This window comes from Anomaloglossus baeobatrachus, chromosome 2 (assembly GCF_048569485.1).
Source record: "Anomaloglossus baeobatrachus isolate aAnoBae1 chromosome 2, aAnoBae1.hap1, whole genome shotgun sequence".
Taxonomy (NCBI): Eukaryota; Metazoa; Chordata; class Amphibia; order Anura; family Aromobatidae; genus Anomaloglossus; species Anomaloglossus baeobatrachus.
Window position 1 is genome coordinate 87,142,471 of NC_134354.1, and position 12,682 is coordinate 87,155,152.

Genomic DNA, 12,682 nt, shown 5'->3' on the forward strand with positions numbered 1-12,682 from the left:
ATTATATGATTATAATCTCTGTGGGGGCGTTATGCTATGATTATATATTAGTGTGGGTAGGGTGTTATTGTATGATTATACTCCAGTAGGGGAGGGGGCATTATTATATGATTATAATCTACGTGGGGGGCATTATTATATGATTATAATCTCTGTGGGGGCGTTATGCTATGATTATATATTAGTGTGGGGAGGGTGTTATTGTATAATTATACTCCATTGGGGGAGGGGGCATTATTATAAGATTACAATCTAGTGGGGGAGGGGGTATTATTATATGATTATAATCTAGGGAAGGGGCTTAAATTCTGATTATATGAAAAGGGAATAGTGTAATTAAGGAGGTGTAGGTAGGTTTAAACAATGATGGGTGTCAGGGACTATACTGCAATGTAGCTCCTATGTAGGTCATTCATACACACTTCACCTCTTGCAGTAAAAAAACTCCAGGAACAAAATATACACCCCTTGCAATAAAATGTCCCTGTCTCCACCTTTCATGTGCAGCTATATACAGTTATTCTCCCTTACTGATTTCTCTGTTTTGGAGTTACTTGGAGAGCACTGTAGCCCCCTCTACACCCCCCTCCCCCTGCCCTCCTGAGTGACCTTACTCTCACAGCTGACATCGTCCTTCTATCACAGCCTGCATCTCTCATGGATGGTGCAGGCTCTAGCTGCATCCACAGCAGCAGGATGGCCGTGACACATCAGAGACGATGAATTTCCCGCCCCCACAATCCTCTCGGGCAGATAACAGACGCGGCAGAGAGTTAACACGCAGTGAGCGAGCAGCAAATCAAAATGACATCTGTCTCCCTGCACCGCCCCCCTCTGGAGCCTGGCGGACGGCACCCTGTGCAACTGCACTACTCACATATAGATGCTAAAGCCAGCTATGATCATGGGGGCCGCCAACACAGGAAGCCGAAGACAGATGGTGGTGGGGGCCCCCTTGGAGGCTCTTGTGGTGGGGGCCCCTGGGCGGCAGCCCCGCCTGCCCTGCCTATAATCCGGCCCTGGATGTGCCTATCTCGGGGTGGGGGTGTTGTGTGTAGCACCTGTGATGACCTGGCTAGTCCAGGGTGCCACACAGTCATCTTGTGTTTCATCCATTTTCTAATAATAGTGCCAACAGTTGTTGCCTTCCCACCAAGCTGCTTTCTTGCTGTTCTGTAGCTCATCCGAGCTTGTGCAGGTCTACAATTTTGTTACTGGTGTCCTTGGTCATGGTGGAGAGGTTGGAGTGTGATTGGGGGGTGTGGACAGGTGTTTTTTGCCATTTGCAAAAACAGGGGCCGCTCTGCTGCACTGTGCAAATGATGGTGTGATGGCCCTGCTTCTCCTGTTACTCTTGGAGCTGCTGCTTGCACGGTCTACACAGGAAATCTGTTGCTCTGCCGGTGAGAGAGTGGACACACTTGGGGTATGTTCCCACGATCAATGTTTGTTCAGGTTTTCACACAGCTGAATTTCGGCTTGACTACCGCACCTCAGTTTAGTTGCATTTTTTCTTCTTTTTTACATGCATTTTTGCATGTGTTTTTGCCACATTTGTGATGCAAGCGTTTTTGTCTCAATAAGGTTGGTTGAAAGACAGGAAGCAGAACAAACAGAAAGTTGAACAAATCAAAGTCATGGTAAAAATAAAAAATAAAAAAAGTTAAAATGAAGCAAAAGGGGGTTTAGAGCAGGACAGTTATACTTAATGAGTCTCCCGCACAGCTTCCAGATCCCCTCATTATCTTTCATGAATATGCACTGCTTTCCCTGCCCACCTTCTGTGATAGAATCTGTGATTAGTTGTAGTCATACTGGCAGCATGCTGGCATCTGTGATTGATTGTGGGGTGTAAAAATAATTGGAAAAAATGGCATAGGGTCCCCTGTATATTGATACCCAGTGCAGATAAATCAGACAGCTACAGGCTGCAGTCCCCAGCTGTGTGCGATATCTTGACTGTGTATCAAGATATGAGGGACCCTATGCAACTTTTTTAAAATTATTTAAATAAATCATTTTTTAAAACGGTGAAGTCCCTCTAAAACATTGATACCCTGCCAAGATAAAGCTGACAGCTGAGGTGCTGGTATTCTCAAGCTGGGGAGGCCCATGGTAACTGCACACCTAGCCTAAAAATAGCAGCCTGCAGCTGCCCCAGAACTCTTGCATGTATTAGATTAGATTGCTTTACCCGTCTCATCCCGATTGTCCTGTGCGATGACAATTGGGGTAATATTAGGAGTTAATAGCGGATGGGATTTGTCAAAGAAATCACAGCTATCATCAAGGCTGAGGTTAGTAATGGGGAGAGGTTTGTAAGGCCCCCCTATCAATAACCCAGTAAGTCAAAAGAAATAAACACAAAACACAGAAAAAAATCCTTTATTTATAAACCCAAAACCCATTGTCTCCAATTTACTAACCCCCAATACACTGCTACAGATCCAACGTAATCCACACAAGGTCCCACAATGATCCTGACTCTTCTACATCCTGAGGTTGCAGTACACGGTCACATTAGAAATCATGACTGATCACTACGGCATCAGGGAAACACTGATGGAGCTGTAGCTGTGAGCAGTGACATCACTGAATTCACCTGAGGTCACAGCTGGAGTTCTTATGATTATATTTCTAAGGGACGAACAAATGGCAATGAGTAGAGGTTGTCCAAGTAGTTGACAACCCCTTTAAAGGATATGGTCTGGAATGCTGGGGTTAGGGACATTATTGTCTCTTTCATTTCTATTCACTCTTCTGACCCTACTCTTCTCCCCACTCAGTAGGAAGCACTATAGTGTGTCTTATGGGGCATATTAATTAAACGTGGCACCAGATTGAAGCAAGAATGAGTGTCCTCAGTTGCATCCCTTCAACAGATTCATTTACTAGAGACTCAGCATAAGCAAATTTTACCTAAATCCTCCTTGGCTGATCTGACTAGAGCTAGAGAAGACTAAAGAACACTTCATGATCAAAACTATCTGAAATTTAGAGACTAGTATAAAAAGATACTTCTATGAACATGTGGGCACCTACTTTTCCGATTTCTCTATCTGCGTAACTCTACCATTTACATTGCAGAAACTAAAAGAGAAGATGGTACTGATGCTAGTAATGAAGCTGGAATGCTGGAAAATTATAGGACATATTATGCCCAACTTTATGATATCAAAGGTCAGTTTGCCAAGATGGATCCCCAGTGCCTCTTAAATCGTAGACAGGCATATAGACAAGCCTCTGAAATACTGCAAGAATATAGTCTGGTCAGATTAGACTAAAATTGAACTCTTTGGATGACAAAATAAACACACCAGGTTTCGAGGCCAAACGGCATCACTGCATAATATCACACCAAAAACACCATAACAGCTGTGAAGTTTGGAGTTGGGAATATCGTGGTGTGGGGCTGTTTTTCAGCATATGATACTGACAAACTTGGTAAAAATGGTACTGAAACTTTCTTGGTAAAAATCTGCAGCTATTTGCCAGGATGATGAAGATGAAATGAGGGTGGATATTTCAGCTAGACAGATCAAAATACACAGCCTTAGAAACTCGCAATTGGTTTCAGAGAAAGAAAATAAAGCTGCTAGAATGGCCCGGCTAATCACCTGACCTGAATCCAACAGAAACTTTTCGGAAGGAACTAAAGCTAAGAGTCTAAGGGGTACTTTGCACGCTGCAACATCGCTAGCCGATTGTAGCGATGCCGAGTGCGATAGTCCCCGCCCCCGTCGCAGATACGATATCTTGTGATAGCTGCCGGAGCGAATATTATCGCTATGGCAGCTTCACACGCACTCACCTGCCCTGCGACGTCGCTCTGGCCGGCGACCCGCCTCCTTCCTAAGAGGGCGGGTCGTGCGGCGTCACAGCGACGTCAGACGGCAGGTGGCCAATAGAAGTGGAGGGGCGGAGATGAGCGGGACGTAAACAACCCGCCCACCTCCTTCCTTCCTCATTGCAGGCGGGACGCAGGTAAGGAGAAGTTCCTCGCTCCTGCGGCTTCATACACAGCGATGTGTGCTGCCACAGGAACGAGGAACAACATCGTATCTGTCGCTGCAGTGAAATTATGGAAATGACCGACACTACACAGGTCACCGATTTTCGACGCTTTTGCGATCTTTTATCGGTGCTTCTAGGCTTTACACGTTGCGATGTCATTACCGGCGCCGGATGTGCGTCACTTTCGATTTGACCCCGACGAGATCGCAGTAGCGATGTCGCAACGTGCAAAGTACCCCTAAGAGTTCATAGAAGGAGCCCACTGAACCTTCAGGATTTGATGATTATTTGTGTGGAAGAATGGGCCAGAATTACACCTGAGCAATGCATGCAACAATTTCTCTATACAGGAAGCGTCTTGAAGATGTCATTGCCAAGAAAGGCTTATGGACGAAGTATTAAATACATTTTAGTAAGCTTGTTCAGTACTTTTTGCCTGTATTATTTTTTATTATTACTTATATCTTTATTTATGGACATCTATATTTCTTTGTTTGTGTGGATTGGATGGGTTGTTACTAACATCTGGTCAGAAATAGCACCTTGAGAAATATATTTTCTTAGTAAATATGTGACATGTGCAATATTTATTTTGCGTCTGTATTTTCTCTCTCTACGTGACCAAGAAATGTTTGTTTTTGATTTAAAAATATTCCAATAAAAACTGATTAAACATAATCAGGTGCCAGTGGAGGATTCCCATAGTTTAAAGGGGTTCACTCATGAACAAAATTAATTTTAATGTTAATTTTAAAGTTAATAATAATAAGTTCTACAATTGGATGTGTTTAATAAAAATATACTGAGATAATCTTATAAATGTGTCCCTACTATATGCTGTGTAATGGCCATGTCTGACCGTACAGGGACATGATCTGATCATAACACACAGCTCCTGAGTAGGGGAGGATGCTAAAGAGTATAAAACATTACAGTACGGAATCATAGCTGTTTTTTTTTGTGAGGTAAAACATTTCCCTATTTTTTTTTAAATGTTTTACCTCAAAGAAAGAATTTACTATTTCATGCTGTAATGTCTGTATACTTTTTTACCTTCTCCCCTGCCCAGGAGCTGGGGTGTGATCAGACTATGTCCCTGTACGGTCAGACACGGCCATTACACAGCACATAGCAGGGGCACATATATAAGATTATCTCAGCACAAGAACATTTTTTTTTAAAAACACATCCAATTGTGGAACATAATTATTATTCCAAGATCTATTGCTTAAAATTAACTTTGTTCCTGGGAAAACCCCTTTGAGGATTGGAAGCATGATTTCATTTATCATTTGAAGTGTGTGCAGCGCTCTAGATCCAAGCAGTGGCTTTACTCTGGGGAAACACTTCTTAGTTAGCAATCAGATCTGGCATGTCAAATGCACGTGGTGTGAACGCAATGGGGAATGTCATTTAAATACAGCATATGACTGTCCTTTGACCATTTTTATCTGTTTCTTTAGTCATTTTGTCTAAAAGCTGCCATGAAAATAATTTAAAAATCGCAAAATAAATGCTTTTTGTTCTCTAAGAGCACAGATGCTTTTAGGCAACCGAGCTCCATAAAGTAAAATTAATACATGGTAACATTATTACACTTGATAAAGGGAATATGCTGTATGCCATACATATGTTTTAGTATAGACATGAGAATACATGGGCAGAAAAAAACTAACTGTACACTTAACACTATGCCCAAACATACTGTGAATGAGATCTAATGAAGCCAAATATGAATTATATTTATATAGATTTTTTTATATCACTGTGTAGCTAGTTCTGTGCATATCCTGACCTAATTTCCTCCCAAGTGTCCAAGATTCTTGGATTTGTGGTTATGGGATTTTACACATCTGAAATAATTAAAAAACTACCACGCTAACTGGATGAGTGGGAAAAGGGAGTGAATGGGTATACCTAAATTTAGGTCTATCCATTCACTCCCTTTTCCCACTCATCCAGTTAGCGCGGCAGTTTTTTAATTATTTCTTCTTTTAGACAGGTTTACGCGGACCCTGCTAACTGCTTGCAGCTTTCATTCCCTCCCCCCCCCCTTTTATTTCACAGATACTATCAGTCCTGTGTCCCCTCCCGGGCATCACCTCCATACCCCCTGAGTTAATCATAGCTCCTTTCCCATTCTTTGTGGGAGCACTAGTCTCCATCTTTATAACTTTACACATCTGCCCTGGTACCACCATTCTATGTTCAGTGGTGTAACTAGAAGCTCATTGGTCCCATTACGAAATCTGTAACAGCCTGGCATGTACAACAGCTACATTCATGTGGTAGAGCTCTTCCATTATCTTGCCTTAGAAAAACATGCCTTGGTTGGAATGAATCCGCTTTAGGCACCCATACACCAGGATCAAATCTTGACCGGCAACTCGTGAAGCAGATTCACTGGTTTGATCTCTAGTTGGGACCATGGTGAACTTAGAGAAGGGGTCAGGCATGACCAGGCAGTACTGGGGCCACCTAGCTGATTGCCCATGAGGAGATCAATCATAGTCAATAGTCAGTACAGTGAGTTTTGATCTAGTGATGGAGTATTACTTTTTTTTAGTGTTGATGTTTTTCTTCACTGTGTCATAAAACCCTAGTGGAAAGAAAGTTTTCCCTAAAATTACTATCCTTCTGGTCTCTCGTCTGCTTAGTCTTCATCCAAACGAAACTACAGAATTACTGTACTGAAGGGCCAAAGACAATTCATTATTTCATTTTGAGTATTATTGGTCTTGGAGACGGCTTAAGATTCCTTTTGTCTGGTCATGGACTTAAAGGTGTTTCACGTGTATGACTGCCAACAAGAGGTAGTGATGTGAGAGCGAGACGACTGCACAAAATCACAGCTATAAATATGTAGGGTTAATTATGTCAGGAAAGAAATGACTCTTCAGAGTAAGCCTTGTTGTAATGTTGATACACTTGTGGTCTTCCGAGAACCCAATTTTTATGGCCTGTAATGGTTCTTGAAGTTGCAGTCTTACTAGATTAAATATACTATAAAAACCAAACCAGATGAAAGCTTGTGAACCATGACAGCAAAATGATGGCTATTATATGCGTGCTACAAATCACATGAAGAATGGCTCTCCAGTCCATGGCAGATAAAAATATACATAGTTGGCTGAAAGACATTTCAATGCATAAATATGAAATATATCTTGAACTTCTTAGGGAGAAGTTTTCTGACTAAAAGTTTAGTTGCTGAAATGCATGAAAAATTGCATCGCGTAAAATAAAAAATGTGGCACCTCAGTGCTAGCCTTAGCCAGACTGAAGACAGCCTGACAAATACCAGTGCTCATTCTGCTTCATGTCCATGTCATGTTCTCCATGCTTAACAGAAGCTGAATCAGAAATAGCAGATTAGAGCAGTAGTCATTGACATAGCGGAGTCATTACACTTAATACTTTAAAGGTGTAGTCCGGTCTGAAGTTACATGTATGTAGTCACTCTGTGATTGCAAACTTGTTAAGTCTTACATCACATGCACTGTGCAGCCTAACAGAACCCCTCCTGCTGGCTGTACCCTTGTCAAATGCCCCACCTGCCTGTCCCCTACTCAAGGCCCCATTACACGCAACGACATCGCTAACGAGATGTCGTTGGGGTCACGGAATTCATGACGCACATCCGGCCTCGTTAGCGACGTCGTTGCGTGTGACACGTATGAGAGACCGCTAACGATGCAAAATACCAAATCGTTGATTGTTGACACGTCGTCCATTCCAAAATATTGTTGCTGCTTTTGGACGCAGGTTGTTCGTTGTTCCTGAAGCAGCACACATCGCTACGTGTCACACCCCAGGAACAACGAACAACACCGTACCTGCGTCCTCCGGCAACGAGGTGGGCGTGACTTTCATGCGGCTGCTCTCTGCCCCTCCGCTTCTATTGGACGCCTGCCGTGTGATGTCGCTGTGACGCCGCACGAACTGCCCCCTTAGAAAAGAGGCTGTTTGGTGGCCAGAGCGACGTCGCTAGGAAGGTAAGTTCGTGTGACCGGTACTAGCGATATTGTGCGCCACAGGCAGCGAATTGCCCGTGACGCACAAATGACGGGGGCGGGTGCTTTCACAAGCGACATCGCTAGCAATGTTGCTGCATGTAAAGCGCCCTTTACACCCCTGCCTGTGTACATACAACAGTGTGCTGCCAAGAAAGAGGATTTTTAGCCTATTTTAAAGGGAATCTGTCACCCGATATTTCCCATAGAAAGTACGACTAGCACCTATAAACCCAGTAGCCCTGAGGCCCTGTGGGCGCATCAACTGTGAGCAGGGTCTTGTGCCCGCAACTGCGAGAATGTGTGCTTAACAGACTGACTGTACAAAATGTGTTTTCTAAAACAAACAATGACTGCCTTTGACTGTCCAGCACGGGGAAAGGAGGGGGAGTGCCACCGTGGGTGGAGCCCAGATAAGCGCACGAAGGAGAGACATAAGGCCCCGTCACACTAAGCAACATCGCTAGCAACATCGCTGCTAACGAACAACTTTTGTGACGTAACAGCGATGTTGCTAGTGATGTTGCTTAGTGTGACATCCAGCAACAACCCGGCCCCTGCTGTGAGGTCGTTGGTTGTTGCTGAATGTCCTGGGACATTTTTTAGTTGTTGCTATCCCGCTGTGAAGCACAGATCGCTGTGTGTGACAGCGAGACAGCAACAACTAAATGTGCAGGCAGCAGGAGCCGGCTTCTGCGGACACTGGTAACCACGGTAAACATCGGGTAACCAAGAAGCCCTGTCCTTGGTTACCCGATATTTACCTTCGTTACCAGCCTCCTCCGCTCTCACTGTCAGTGCCGGCTCCTGCTTCTTGCACGTGTAGCAGAGTACACATCGGTAATTAACCCGATGTGTGCTGTAACTAGGAGAGCAGGGAGCAAGCGCTAAGCATTGTGCGCTGCTCCCTGCTCTGTGCACATTTAGCTGCAGTACACATCGGGTAATTAACCCGATGTGTGCTGTAACTAGGAGAGCAGGGAGCCAGCGCTAAGCATTGTGCGCTGCTCCCTGCTCTCTGCACGTGTAGCTGCGTGCGCTGGTAACCAAGGTAAATATCGGGTTGGTTACCCGATATTTACCTTAGTTACCAAGCGCAGCATCTTCCACGCGGCGCTGCTGGCTGGGGGCTGGGACACTGGTTGCTGGTGAGCTCACCAGCAACTCATGTAGCCACGCTCCAGCGATCCCTGCCAGGTCAGGTTGCTGGTGGGATCGCTGGAGCGTCGCAGTGTGACATCCCACCAGCAACCTCCTAGCAACTTACCAGCAATCCCTATCAGGTTGGATCGTTGTTGGGATCGCTGGTAAGTTGTTTAGTGTGACTGGGCCTATAGATCCGTAAACCAGGGCAGGAAACAAGGACTTGTTCATTAAGGAGGCTAATACCCTGACTGACTTTAAAGAGAGACTGTACACCTTGTTCCGTATGTACCCCCTGACGGAGGACTAGACAACCAGGATCTTAAGACTGGTTTGCTGTCGCTGTAACAATGCAGGACACTATACCAAGGATGCTTTTACAAATGGACAGTACCTGGGGGCAGGAGCTGGCCCTCAGGAGCCAGCGGCCAAGACAAGACATATTGAAGTAAATGTTTTACAGATAGTTAAAGAATGCTGCATAATGTTTAATGCTATATTATAATGTGCCAAAAGTTTTTTTTTTTTCTGCATAATGCGAAGTCTATGAAGTTTGAAATGTTTAAAGTGATATTGCCTAAAGGGAAGAATGACCCCATACTTTGCACTGACGAGGGGCAAGCACCCCGAAACACCGTGTCTGCAAATTGGAATTCTGATCTGGCATATATATCCTAAGTCATATGCAAAGGATTGTTAAAAATCCACATTTGACTTTTAGGATCGCTACTTCCAATAGGTGGCGATGCGCTAGAGTTTGTCTCCTTTCCTGGAGAGACAATTTGCATATCTTTCTATGCATAACTAAATTTTGCGGTGTACCATTTATGTTTTGTTGTAGCCCGGGATTGCTGTGATTCGTTTTGGGGGAATGTGGCACCCCTGAGGCTCAGTCGCCACAGAGTATTGCATCTCACTTAAGGTGCAGTACTCATCCCGGGTGAGGAAGAGGTTAATCACTGGTTTTCACTTAGACAACACACACAGCTCAGGTGCTTTCCCTCTGGAACTGGGCTAAAGGTGGTCACCATAACAACAGATTTTCCCAGCCACTGGTGAGTCATCAGGAAGGTGGGGGAAGCATAGGGGAAGTGAGAGAACACAGTTTTTACTTCAGAATAGTCTGAGACACAGAAGAAGTAGGGTCGATGAGGGGTTTGCTATATAGCCCCTTTCAGAGGGACTGACAGGGAGGAGTACTTTAGAGCTCTCCCGGGACCGACTGAGAGAGTGCCAGAACATCAGGGACTCACAGGACCACGGTCACCATGGAGAGTGCTATAGAGCTTCCACAGTTAGGACCGGGCAGACTGGAAGAAACTGAAGATGACCAGTGGAGCTGGTGAGACAGAGGAGAAACACGGTAGCTGACGAGAGAGCCTAACAGCCCTTTCGGGACCGGCGCAGTCAAGGTGCAGAACCCTAGGGTGGCAAACACTTCACGTTGTGCCATCAGCATCTGCAGGGAAGGGGGATTTCATGTCCCATTGCCCACCACAAAGGTCCCGGGGCAGCACAGCATATAGGGTCCAGAGTCGTGATTACAGTCAGGCCCCACAGCGGATCCGCGCTGCCTGCGAACGGGATGAGAACTAAACCCAAGGACACTGGGGTCCCCAAGTAGCTCCACACCATGGGGATCCACACTACAAGTGCAAGGAAGGAAGGTTTCACACTCCACAACACCAGTGGTGGCCTCTAAATCAACCAGGATTGGCTGGGGCCCATCACAACGGAAACCGGCACTCCAAGGGTGATGACCTGATACACTGAGTAAAAGAACTTTGCCCGCAGTCCTGGTGTCATCCCGTCATTGCCGGTGCTGTCGCCCCACGCTCCAGCGCCAATGGCCGCTACACCCCACCATTGTCCTCCCTGGGGTCAAGCTCTACCTGTGTGGAGCTGGACCATCTGAGTTGCGTGACCATCCACACCGGAGGAGAGCAACATCTCTAAGCGGCGGCTGATCATTGACCGCATACCACGGGTGGTGCTGCAAAGCAAACACCCATCAACCCCCATACCAGTCACCCTTGCACCCTTTTTGTTGACACCGACAGGGCCACGGAGCTGGGTCAGGCCAGTCAGAGCAACCCCAAATACCACTGGCCCGGTGACGAGTAGCCCTAAGGCCCCGTGGGTGCATTAACTAATGTGGCGCCCCTGGGGCTTCAGTCGCCAGAGGGTACTGAGCTTCACTTAAGGTGCAGTATTCATCTCGAGTAAGGAGGGGGTTAATCACCAGTTTTTCCACATTCCACCTAATATACAGTTCAGGTGCCTTCTCACTGGGTAGGGTAGGCTGGGGAAACTTTCCCGGTCACTAGGACAACCCCCTGGGGGGTGGGCGCCACTTGGGGTAGAAGAGGAGCAACCTGGACACAATCTTCAGTCAAGTCAGGACTTCAGTTCAGGCGACACGACACAACTTTCTTCTTTTCTTCACGGGACCCGAGGCTTGGAGCGGGAAGCTCAGCCCGGGTTCCTCACTTCTGAAGGGGCATCCTTGAGTAAAGGACACTTTCAAACAGTGGTGGCTACCTCCAACTTATCCGGCATTGGCCGGAGCCTATCACGGTGGAGACCGGCACCTACTGGGCAACCCTCGGAAAGTGAGTAAAGACCTGGAACCGCGACTACTGTGTCCATCCCTTCATTGCTTGCGCTGGTGCCCCGCACTTTGGCACCAACGGCCACTACCGACATTCCATCATCCTCCCTGGGGCCTAGCTTCACCTGCGAGAAGCTGAACTATCCAAGTAGCAAAATCACCCGCCCCAGAGGACAGCGAGCGCAGCGGCGGATAAGCCCTGGCCGCTTACCGCAGGTGGCGTCATGAGACAAGTACTACTCCCATCCACCATCCATTCCCCATTCCCTTTTACTGTACACCTCGGGGCCATGAAGGCGGGCAGTGCCACCCGTGACATACCGGACCCGACATTACCCGGCGATGAGTACATTTAACCCCTGCCCTGTGCGTGCTACAACATGGCATCACAAACAGGATTCCATGCCCGCAACAACGGGTACTGTGCGCCTTACAGAACTGTGTTAAAATGTATTTCTTAAAAAAAAGACAGTCGCCACTGACCATTCCGTGCAGGAAAAGAAGTGGTGTGTCATGGCGGGACCCAAAAAGAGCGTCAAAGCGTGGGTGGAGCCCAGAAAGAGCGCGGAGGAGAGCACCGCGGCCGGAACCCAGCAGGAAGCCCTGTGTCTGCAAGGACATGTCCAGAGAGGAAGGAGACCAAGCCGTCCCTGTTGCCGGAGCTGCAGTATTAACCCCAACTCCGGTGCTACCATTTACCATGCCGTTCCTCCCAGGAGCAACATGGCTACCTCAGTATTCCGGGGAGGCAAATACCCTGACTGACTTCAAGGAGAGGCTATACAGTTTATTCCGAGTGTACCTTATGATGGAGGACAAGAAACCCAGCGTCCTTATTGGCCAATTGACCGGGGCAGCTCGGTGAGAAATCATGTCCTGGCCGGAGACCGATAAAAGAGTG